At 43.5% G+C, this 12,441-nt stretch overlaps 1 protein-coding gene across 6 annotated transcripts in view; it reads right to left on the bottom strand.

The window, feature by feature from the left end:
* Positions 1-12,441, bottom strand: part of ERICH2 (glutamate rich 2) — a 172,702-nt gene that overhangs the window by 69,761 nt on the left and 90,500 nt on the right. The gene's annotated exons all lie outside the window — the stretch shown is intronic.

Raw genomic sequence — 12,441 nt, 5'->3', positions numbered from 1 at the left:
ACAGATGTATAGCTCTATATGACCATATTTTAGCCAGTGGCATCTCCATTTGTAAACCAGTGAGCGATTTTAGGATAGCGATATTAGCAATTATATTTGAAGGCTAGGCAATATAGTGTGCCCAAGCTTCATCCTGTGTTTCTGACTGAATATGAACACAGGAAGGATAACTTTCAAAACTGCTCGCGTCCGCCCATTTATTATATGTGTATATGGGCATACGCAAAGTTGCTACTGTATTTTACAACCTGCGCGGAAAGGTCATAAAATACAAGTACATATGCAAGCACAAATGCTTACGTATGTACATAGAAACATAGAAACATAGAAATGACGGCAGAAGAAGACCAAATGGCCCATCTAGTCTGCCCAGCAAGCTTCACACATATTTTCTCTCATACTTATCTGTTTCTCTTAGCTCTTGGTTCTATTTCCCTTCCACCCCCACCTTTAATGTAGAGAGCAGTGATGGAGCTGCCTCCAAGTGAAATATCTAGCTTGATTCGTTAGGGGTAGTAGCCGCCGCAATAAGCAAGCTGCACCCATGCTTATTTGTTTTACCCAGACTATGTTATTAGCCCTTATTGGTTGTTTTTCTTCTCCCCTGCCGTTGAAGCAGGGAGCTATGCTGGATATGCGTGACATATAAGTCTTCTCCCAGGCCGTTGAAGCAGAGAGCCATGCTGGATGTGCATCGAAAGTGAAGTATCAGGCACATTTGGTTTGGGGTAGTAACCGCCTTAACAAGCCAGCTACTCCCCGCTTTGTGAGTGCGAACCCTCTTTTCTTCTCCCCTGCCGTTGAAGCAGAGAGCTCTGCTGGATGTGTGAAGTATCAGTTTTTCTTCTCCCCTGCCGTAAAAACCATGAGCTACACAACTTTGGACTTTTCTGGATTTATCGGCTAAGTAGCGGAACGTAGGTGGATAAGATCGAAAAGCGCTACTTAGGCAGACAAGCAGCACTTTTCAGACTTATCCAACTATGTAGGACTGCTTCTACTTAGCTGGATAAATCAGAATACAGCCAGATAAGTGCCATTACTTATCCAGATAAATTCAAATTTGTCCGTCTAAGTAAAGTGAAATTACTTAGCCAAAAAAACTGGAAATTACCCAGACAAGTATAAGCAAATCATATACCTGCGTATTTGTACTTCTAATGTTAAAAAAATATGCATGTAGTTTATTGTTAATTTGATGCTTTTACCCCTCCCCTCCTGTAAGTTGGCTTTTACACAAGTAAATCAGAGTATTTTAGAACATGTGTGTAGCAATCAAATAACCAGTTTATCATTAGTCTACCAATTTTCCCAGTCCATCTGCAGCTCATGAAGACCTCTTTAGGGGCACTTCAACCTGAAGTGCCCCTATTGCACCCAGACCCATTACCCTGGCAATTTTTCACTTTAATAATGTTTATGATCATTTACACCAGATATTGGGCATAAGTAAATATATGCAAATAAAAAAAAGCAGATTTGCTTAATGTAACAGGTGCTCTCCGAGGACAGCAAGATGTTAGTCCTCATACATGGGTAACATCATGGGATGGAGCCCGACATGGAACTTTGATCTCAAAGTTCTAGAACTTTCAAACATACTCTACTGAGCATGTGCAGCTGTAGTTATCACCCTGCCACCTAGGCAGAGTCCCTCAGTCCATGATATAGCTAATACATGGAAAACTAACTCCCAGGGGAGGTGGGTGGCTTTCAGCTTTATGGGGTAGCATAGGTTCACTTTCAATGAGGTCAATATTGAAAGATAAACATTTATGTAAGTTAGCCGCATAAAACTTATCCGGCTAACTAGCTTAAAAGTGTATTTTAAAAGCGATACAAACATCAAAAGTGGGAGATGCATGTGCATGTATTGCTTATTTGCAGCCGGCTGATTTTATAAACTTGCCAGATAATCACACAAGTATCAATGTGCGAATATCTCGCATCACGTAAAAAGGGGACAGAATAGGGGCAGGCCATGGGCATTCTGGGGCAGGGCCAAGAGATATGTGCATATGTAGTGAAGTGAATGAGGCATGCTTCCGCTTCATTTCAGTGCAAATTTACTTCTGCTATTGATCAAGGGTAAGTCTGAATAAAAGCATTTATGACACATATGAAATGCTTGAGGGTTCTGGGTAAACTGGGGGGCATGCAGGCTAAAGAACCAGGGGGGGGGGGCTTGATGACCTAGAAACAAATACAACTCGTTATCCCTGCAACAATAACAACCTTAATTAATCAGTCACCATCAGAAGAAATTATATCATGTGAATTAAAACAAGCAGTGATAAAACTGATCTTAAAAAATAGGTCTGGAAAAACTGTTGATTGGGTCAACTATCATCCAATATCCAATCTACCATTCCTAGCAAAAGTTCTCAAGAAAGCAGTATCCCAACTTGTAAATCACCTGGAAGATCAAAATATTCTCTATCCAAATCAATTTGGATTTAGGAAACATCACTCAACTGAGACACTACTCCTTTCATTACCGGACTCGGTTTTACAACACGTTATCTGCTTGACACAGATGAATCCTATTGCCTTGTGCTAACTGACTTAGCGGCCACATTTGACACCATGGACCATCAGATGAGAAACATAGGGATTGATGGCATGGTTCTCAGATGGTTTACTTCATTTTTATCTAACAGAACTTTCCAAGTCAAACTGGGCAGCCATATATCTGACAATTTCCAATGTGATACAGGAGTCCCTCAAGGCTCAGCCCTCTCAGCAACACTATTCAATATTTACATGCTCCCACTGTGTAAATTACTGACGAATCTAGGAATATCTTTCCTTTTGTTTGCTGATGACCTTCAGTTTTACATCCCACTCTCTGGATCATTTGAAAACACAACTTTGATACTCTCTACTTACATGAATGCAATATAACACAAACTATCACAGCTTAAACTGATGTTAAACCTGAAAAAGACTGAAATCATCTGGTTGAGCAGAAACTCATAGAAGCTAAAACCACCTGCCCTCGATCTGAGAAATTTTCAAATTAATCCCTCAAACCAAGTAAGGGATTTAGGTGTACAGCTAGATGAGAACCTCACAATGAAAATGCACATCAGTAAATTAATTAAGACAGGATACACCAAATTGCGTATACTACATCAGTTGAAACTATTAACTTTTACAGTCTTCTGTATTGTATTGCAGACTAATTTTCTCAAAGCTTGATTACTGTAACTCCTTACTCTTGGGTCTTCCAGCTAGTCACTTAAAACTACTACAACTATTACATAATACTGCAGCAATACTATTATTAGGATTTAGGAAGTATGATCATATTACTCCCTCACTGATATCAGTACACTGGTTACCAGTACAATCCAGAATCAACTAAAAAGTATTGATGATCATATTCAACATCATTCATGCCAATAACACTGGCTTACTAGGAGTGATACTACAATCTTACAATCCTCAGCAAATCCTAAGATCTTAAAATAAAGGACTATTATTAATTCCCACAATACGGTAAACACATCTGATGCAAATAAGAGATCAAGTGTTTTCAATAGCAAAGCCTTGGAATTCTATGCCTGAGGCATTACGTATTTTACCAGATAGAAAGAAATTTAAATGTGAATTAAAAACATGGCTATTCAAAAACACATACAATTTAAGTTAAAACATCAGAATATACAGAACCATAAAACAGGAAGGGCAAAAATATTAAACAATTCATGAAGAATAAATCAATGACAGAATGCAAGATTCTCATAACAACTCACTGAATAAGACATTAAAACTATCTTTACGCTCAATCACCTGTACTCCTTTCTTATGTAGTAGATCATTTTTAATATGCACTAGAAAGTTTCTATGGACAGATATCAATGTTGCGCGTCCTGTCCACACTAGGCTCGCGCCCGGGTCCGCTCACCTTGCCCCTGCACTAGCGGGTCCCGGGCTATCCTCTCCCGCTGCCGCTGCCAGCACTGCCCGTCCGCGGCGTCCTGCATCATCGTCTCTTAGGCCCTCCACTTCGGGCCTAGCTCCATGCTGGGGCTCCTTGTCCTCTCCGGCGCTGGCCCCAACCCTAGGCGTGCGTGGACCGTCCGGCCCTTTAAAGGGCCAAGGGCGGGAACCAGCTCCATGGCACAGCCTGATGATGTCAGCTAATCTTGATATTAAGCGAGGCCCTGTCCCCCAGGACCTCGCCTTGGTAATCGGATCGACACTGTGTGAATTCTGAGTTTGCCTTCTCCGTGTTCCAGTGTTTCCCTGTTCCAGAGTCTCCTTGTTCCAGCATCTCCTTGTTCCTGTGTCTCCTATCAGGTAGTACTTTCCGGACTGTCTCTTTGGTACTGACCTCTGCCTGCCTGACCATTCTCTTGTCTGCCGCCTGGAACTGACCTCTGCCTACCTGACCATTCTTCTGTCTGCTGCCTGGAACTGACCTCTGCCTGCTTGACCATTCTCTTGTCTGCCCCCGGAACTGACCTCTGCCTGCCTGACCATTCTTCTGTCTGCTGCCTGAAACTGACCACTGTCTGCTTGACTACGCCCAGACTGACCTTTGGCTTTGACCCTTGTTTTGGCTGACCATCCGTGGACTGATACTCTGGCTCTGACCCTTGCTATCCACTAGGACACTCTCTTCTGGCCTACTGCGACCACCGGACCATCTCGCCTGGGAACCAACCTCGGCCTTCCTTCCGCTAGACCCGCAGGCGCTGCCTGTCTTGTCCAGAGGACCCTCCTGAACTGTTGCCTCTCTGAGGTCTCCAAGGCTTCCAGCTCGGGTCTAGCCCATCGCCTCTGCATCGACTGCTCACCCTTACTTCTGGTGGGCACACCTCTTCGTTACCTCTCTGGGAGACCCCTCGAGGCCAACCTAAGTCCAGGTGGTCCGGGTAACCAAGGGCTCAACCTGAGGGAACCCCGGATTGCTATTGGTGAAGTTCCAGCTAGCCTCTGTCTCCTCTTATGCTCCGCCTCCTGGTGGCAGGTGCTCTCTGGCCCCGACCAGAGGGCCCTACCAACCCTGCACCGGGCCACAGACAATGTTTGACTGTGAAGACCTCCTCCATAACAAATCTTTGTTTGTCTGTTAAGTTAAAATTATGACTGTCACTTTGTAAACCATTGTGATTTTCACATGGATTGACGGTATATAAAATGTCTGAATAAATAAATAAATAAAAATTGACTGGGCAAACTGGTCATTTTCTTCACACATGCATGTTATAAAATGTCCTCATTTGTGTGTGTAAATGCCGTCAATTCCCTGCTGTTTGTGCAAATGATTAAAATTAGGGGCACACATACATGCACTAATCCTATTTTATAACATAAGCGCATACTTGCACACAGGATATAAGATTTCAGTGTATGCAGCCATGCACCCATGTACACATATATATGTGCGCTTGCACATGTATTTGAAAAGTACCATCTTAGGATATGTAGCAATATGCTGCTAAATATCATTGTACAAATCCCTGCTTAGCTGCATACGTTATATCTAGTTCAGTTAGAGCCCCTCCCTTCCCCTATCAAACCCACCCCCAGCCCTATCTAAATCCCCCCCACCTTATTTTATTTCTTACGTCTGCCTCAGGCAGGCGTATCTTGCGTGCGCCGGCAGCCTGCCAGCATGCGAACCACCGACACAGCCGGAACGGAGGGCTCGGGATACTCCCTCGGACTGCCATCATGCCCCCGGACCCCGGACACGCCCCCGGACTGCCATCACGCCCCCGGACCCGCCCCGGACCGCCCACTTTTGAAAGCCCCGGGACTTACGTGCGTCCCGGGGCTTGCGCGCGCCACCGAGCCTATGCAAAATAGGCTCGGCGCACACAGGGGCATATTTTCTCAGGTTACACGCATATGTTACGCGCGTAGCCTTTGAAAATCTGCCCCTTAGAGTGCTAACTTTACAGCTGGCCATCTAAATGGCTTTTGATGATGGACATCAAGATATATAATGTAGTAGTATAGAGAACATGGTATATAGTACGCCCACATAGCATGTACATACCTTCTCTGATGCAGGGCAAAACTCACATGCTTTCAATGTGTTCCACGGCAGCAGGACACCACACACAATAGTAGCTGTGACATGTCTTCAGTTCTGCTACATTGCAACACATTGATGGCTGTAGCTACAGGTATGCTACTCCCACGGTGTATGCTTGTTTTGCTCAAGAGAAGCTAGGGCTATTTGGCCTCGGATGAATGATACTGGGAGCAAGGAGTGCTTCACTTTGGCAGCACAGCTGTAAGGCCAATGATAACCTCCCAGACCAATGCATTTCCCACTCAGCTGCTACTTTGCCTCACAAGTATGTATGTCTCTGCCTGTGTGGCACAGTGGCCAAGCTACATTGTGGGAGTTGTAGATATAAGAACATAAGAAATTGCCATTCTGGGTCTGACCAAGGGTCCATCAAGCCCAGCATCCTGTTTCCAACAGAGGCCAAACCAGGCCACAAGAACCTGGCAATTACCCAAACACTAAGAAGATCCCATGCTACTGATGCAATTAATAGCAGTGGCTATTCCCTAAGTAAACTTGATTAATAGCTGTTAATGGACTTCTCCTCCAAGAACTTATCCAAACCTTTTTTGAACCCAGCTACACTAACTGCACTAACCACATCCTCTGGCAACAAATTCCAGAGCTGTATTGTGTGTTAAGTGAAAAAGAATTTTCTCCAATTAATCTTAAATGTGCTACTTGCTAACTTCATGGAATGCCCCCTAGTCCTTCTATTATTCGAAAGTGTAAATAACCAAGTCACATCTACTCATTCAAGACCTCTCATGATCTTAAAGACCTCTTATCATATCCCCCCTCAGCCGTCTCTTCTCCAAGCTGAACAGCCCTAACCTCTTCAGCCTTTCTCATAGGGAAGCTGTTCCATCCCCTTTATCATTTTGGTTGCCCTTCTCTGATTCTTCTCCATCACAACTATATCTTTTTTCAGATGCGGTGACCAGAAATGTACACAGTATTCAAGGTGCGGTCTCACCATGGAGCGATATAGAGGCATTATGACATTTTCCGTTTTATTAACCATTCCCTTCCTAAGTGAAAAAGATTGGGTAATCCCCATCTCGCTACCAGACCTCTGTCTGCATTAATGATAAGACAAGCGTATTACATAGTCAGAAATAGATAGGAATGAGGAAAGCAATGATCAGCCAGGGCAGCAGAGGGCACTCTGAAGGGAGTTCTAGGGAAGAAAGAGAAATAATATGGAAAATCTCTCTTGAAGAAGATGACTTGGAGAACAGGAGATCCCTGGGAAATAGAGTTTGGAGAGAGTACAAAGCTAGAGGGAGGCTGAAGAGGAAAATTACAACAAGAAAGAATAACAGGAGTGTCTGGATACACGTGAAGCTATTTAAGGCACTATCTAGAGAGTAAGATGGGCCTGGAAAATGGGAGCAAATGAGAGGGTCAGATAATTGGAACCTGGAATGGTTAAGCCTGGTCTGCCTTGGAAAACTGAAAGAGTCAGAAGACAAAGAACAATCTGCAAGAGGGTGTGTAGCCTGGTATGGTACATTGTCTGTGTCTCAGTTTCTCTAAGAAATGGAACACTAACTGGTGTAGACAGTGGTGTAGACTGGTGGCTACATAGTGCCAATGACAGGCAGATATCAACTAATCCGGCAAAGTGACACTGGATATCTGAACTATTACGCTACCAATATTTTCAATCCCATCTCAACTGAATGAATAGACAATGTCAGGCCCAGGTGAAATGTTAGGTTACAATGCGTTGAGGCTATTTTCTCCCCGCCTACACATTACAGTACCTAAGAACATAAGAAATTGCCATACTGGGTCAGACCAAGGGTCCATCAAGCCCAGCATCCTGTTTCCAACAGTGGCCAATCCAGGTTACAAGCACCTGGCAAGTTCCCAAACATTAAGCAGATCCCATGCTATTAATGCCAGTAATAGCAGAGGCTCTTCCCTAAGTCATCTTGATGGACTTCTTCTCCAAGAACTTATCCAAACCTTTTTTAAACCCAGCTACACTAACTGTCCTAACCATATCCTCAAGCAACAAATTCCAGAGCTTAATTGGTTGAAAAAGCATTTTCTTTGATTTGTTTTAAACGTGCTACTTGCTAACTTCATGAAGTGCCCCTAGTCCTTCTGTTGTCTGAAAGAGTAAATAACCGATTCACATTTACCAGTTCAAGTCCTTTCATGATTTTATAGACCTCTATCATATCCCCCCTCAGCCGTCTCTTCTCCAAGTTTTGTCTTGCAATAAAAACTTTTTTCTACCCTATCACAAATCAAAAGATTTTATTATATCTCACAATAATTCCAGCGTTATTATGTGCTATTGTTCCTCAAAATGCAGTACACATCCCTCATTTGCATAATTTTCCTGGTTTTGAATACTCATTATCTTATTTAAATACTAATGTGCGATGTGATAAATACCGTGCTTCTATTGCACGTTAGAACCCGTTTAACACGTGATGAGGCCCTAATGCGGATTGATGAACCTATTAGCCAGGTAAATCGCAACTTATCTAGATAAGTGCAGCTACTTGTCTGAATAAGTCCAAACTTGCATGGCTCATGGTGTTTACATACGTGAGCATTTGTGCATGCATATGTACTCATATTTTAAAATCTGCGCATATTATATCCATGCAGGTTATAAAATACAGTAGCATCTTTACATGCGCTCAAATACTCGCATAAATGGGTGCACATAGCAGTTTTGGAAGTTATCCTTCCACAGAATACGTTAGAAGTTGCTAATAAAAAATGAAAACCTAGAAAGTAAAATAACACTTTACAATTAAATATGGAAGCTTTAAGTGAGTGAAATATTTGAAGACTTAAAATAAAGACATGATTAGGATTTTAGACATGAAATTTTAAACTTGTATTTTCCATGCTCAGAAATTACACAAGTGTTTTTTTAGAATACCTAGCTTAGCCATTTAATTACTTATGGGTCACTTACTTGCCAGTGGAAGATTAATTATTTATATTAACAGGTACACTCCAAAAGAATTTCACTGAGAACTTAGGGGAGATATTCAAGAAAAGATGAGCTCCTATATTTAGGCCAATAAATTAGGTCCCTAAGGGGGTCATTTATCAAAGTGCTATATGGAGTTTTCGCATGCATTAAGCACCATAACGCATGATGCGATGCAAATCAGAAAAAGGGGAGGAGTTTGGGGCCAAGTGGGCTGGCTTCCACAATTTGTGAAGCCAGATTGCATGGCTTTAACTATACCTTTTTCATTTGTGTTAAGCTGTGTGATATGGCTTTATTGCAAAGTGTGATGTTTTTAGTATTTTAAGCTGCTAAAGACACAGCCTAGCTATCAGGGCCTGAGAGAGAGAGAGAGAGAAAGAGAGAAAGAGAAAGACTAGCCATAATGATCTCATACCAGGTAGGTATTTATACCTCTATATGAGGCCCACTTAGTAACTTCAGAGTGAGGAAACTCTGAATGTCATCAAATCTTCACAAGAGTGCACTGTTCTGTTCGTACGTCGCACTCTGAATGTCAAAGTGGCCCCTAACCCCTACACTAATACCTACACCTCACCTAGGTGGGCCTCATATACAGGCCGATAGAGTAAAAATCGCGGGAGAGCGGGCAAGCGCCCGCTCTCCCGGCACGCAAACAGGCCACTCTCCTGTGTGCGTAATTCAGTAAAGCAAAATTGCATACCTTGTAATAGGTGTTATCCCAGGACCGCAGGATGTAGTCCTCACATATGGGTGGCATCATCAGATGGAGCTCTGGTACGGAAAAACCTCTGTCAAAAGTTTCTAGAAACCTTTCGCTGGCACACTGAGCCTACTGAGGATGCCCAGCATGCCATGATATTCTCAGCCACAGGGGTCTCCCTTCAGTCTCGTTTGTAGCCGTATGTGTGAGCTAAAAAAATAAAATAATAAAATGTATCGGACACAACTCGGGGTGGCAGGTGGGTTCTGTGAAAACTACATCCTGCTGTCCTGGGATAACACCTATTACAAGGTAAGCAATTTTGCTTTATCCCAGGACAAGCAGGATGATAGTCCTCACATATGGGTGATTAGCAAGCTACAGGCTGAGTCATTCTTACATTATACCAACAGCATACAACTTGTGCAACGAGCACAACAACTGGTGTACTGCTGGAAAAATGAGGCAGCCTGAATCACAGCAGGATGGATGTAGAAGGAGTTGGAGTTATACTGGAAATAAATTCTTTAAGACAGATTGTCCAAAGGCTGAATCTTGTCATCCTTCTTTGTCCAAACAATAATGAGCTGCAAAGGTGTGAAGGGAACTCCATGTTGCAGCTTTGCATAAGTCAAGAATGGGCACTGAACGATAGTGTGCTACTGATGTAGACATAGCCCTTACTGAGTGTGCTTTTACTCGCCCCTGGAGAGGAATTTTTGCTTTTTCATAACAGAATTCGATACAGTCTGCTAGCCAGTTGGAGAGAGTCTGTTTTCCTACCGCAACTCCTGTTTTATTTTTGTCAAAAGAAACAGAGTGGACCACCGTGTGGTTCAGGTAAAAAGCTAGTGCACGTTTACAGTCCAAGGTGTGTAAGACTCTCTCTCCCTGGTGAGAGTGAGGTCTTGGAAAGAAAGTAGGTAAGACTATTGACTGATTGATATGAAAATCTGTTATCACTTTTGGTAAGAATTTGGGGTGAGTGCGAAGGACTACTCTGTCATGTAGGAACCTTGTGTAGGGTGAGTATGTGATGAGAGCTTGCAACTCACTGACCCTCCTAGCCGATATAATGGCTACTAAGAAAAGCACTTTCCACGTAAGGAATTTTTCTTCACAAGAGTGTAGAGGCTCGAATGGTGAGCGCATGAGCCTTGTTAGTACTAAATTCAGGTCCCATTAGTGACCGGTGGTTGAATGGGAGGCTTATGGTGAAGTAAGCCTCTCATGAACCTACTTACTAGGGGTTGTGCTGTTATTGGCGCATCCCCTATTCCCTTGTGGTATGCCGCTATGGCGCTTAGGTGTACCCTTACAGAGGATGTCTGGAGACCAGAATCCGACAGGTGGTATAGGTAATCTAGCAAAGAAGAAGTGGGGTAGGAGAAAGGTTCTATACCATTTTGTGTGCACCATTTGTAAATCTAGTCCACTTAAAGTGGTAGGATTTACGTGTGGAAGGCTTTCGTGAAGCTACTAGAACTTGAGAGACTTGTGTTGAAAGATTAAGTGGTTGCAGAACTAAGCTTTCAACATCCAAGCTGTTAGGGCAAGAGTTGTCAAGTTGGGATGATGCCACTTGCCTTGATTCTGAGTTATAAGAGTGGGCTCTGGGCCCAGGCGGATTGGTTGTGAGATCGAGAGGTCGAGGAGTATGGGAAACCATACTTGTCGAGGCCAGTTCGGGGCTATGAGGATCATTGTCCCTCTGTCCTGTTGTAGCTTCACGAGAGTTTTCGCTATGAGCGGAATTGGATGATACGCATATAGAAGACCTGTGTTCCAGGAGCGAGCAATTGCGTCCCTGGGGACTGTTTGTCGATGTCAGTGGAGGGAGCAGAACCTTTCCACTTTGTGGTTCAGTTTGTACGCAAAGAGGTCTATAGTTGGGCGACCCCAGCGTTGAAAGATTTTGCTCGCTACAGTGGGTCCAGCGACCATTCGTGGAGATTGAAATGTCGATTGAGATCATCCGCTAGGATGTTTTTTATGCCCACCAGATAAGTTGCTCGGAGATGTATGGAATGCTCTAGAGCCCAAGCCCAAATCTGTACTGCTTCCTGGCATAGCAGATAAGAGCCTGTGCCTCCTTGTTTGTTTATGTACCACATTGCTACTGTGTTGCCTGTTTGTATCAGCACAGTCTTGTTTGAGAGGCAATCTTTGAAGGCATAAAGGGCATATCTCATCGCTCGAAGTTCCAAGAAGTTTATTTGGTACTGCTTTTCGAGTGTAGTCCACGTCCCTTCTGTTTGAAGGTTGTTCACTTGAGCTCCCCATCCAAGGTTGGAGGTATCTGTAGTCAGGATGACTTGCGGATTTGCCTGTTGGAATGGAGGACCAGCTTTCAATGCAGTTTGATTCGTCCACCAACTGGTGGATGATTTGAATTATGTACGACAGTGGTTGGGAAGCTTGTAGCCATTGAGATTTTAAAGTCCATTGGGTTCTTCTCATGGCTAACTTTGCCATAGGAGTGACATGTACTGTCGAGGCTATGTGTCCTAGCAGCACCAGAATTTGATGGGCGGATGCGAACTGGTGATGAATTATAATGTTCGCCAAGCGTGCCAGATTGTCGGCACGGCCGCTTGGAAGAGAAGCTTTCACCACTGTGGTGTTGAGGTCTGCTCCGATGAATGTGAGGATTTGAGATGGCTCGATGTGGGATTTTGGATAATTGATGAGAAATCCCAGGAGGTGCAATAGTGTTATTGTGGTTTCCAAGGCAGAGAG

Source organism: Rhinatrema bivittatum, chromosome 6 (assembly GCF_901001135.1).
Source record: "Rhinatrema bivittatum chromosome 6, aRhiBiv1.1, whole genome shotgun sequence".
NCBI classification, from domain to species: Eukaryota; Metazoa; Chordata; class Amphibia; order Gymnophiona; family Rhinatrematidae; genus Rhinatrema; species Rhinatrema bivittatum.
The sequence above is the reverse complement of the archived record's forward strand: the minus strand, read 5'-3'. Positions and strand labels throughout refer to the sequence as shown.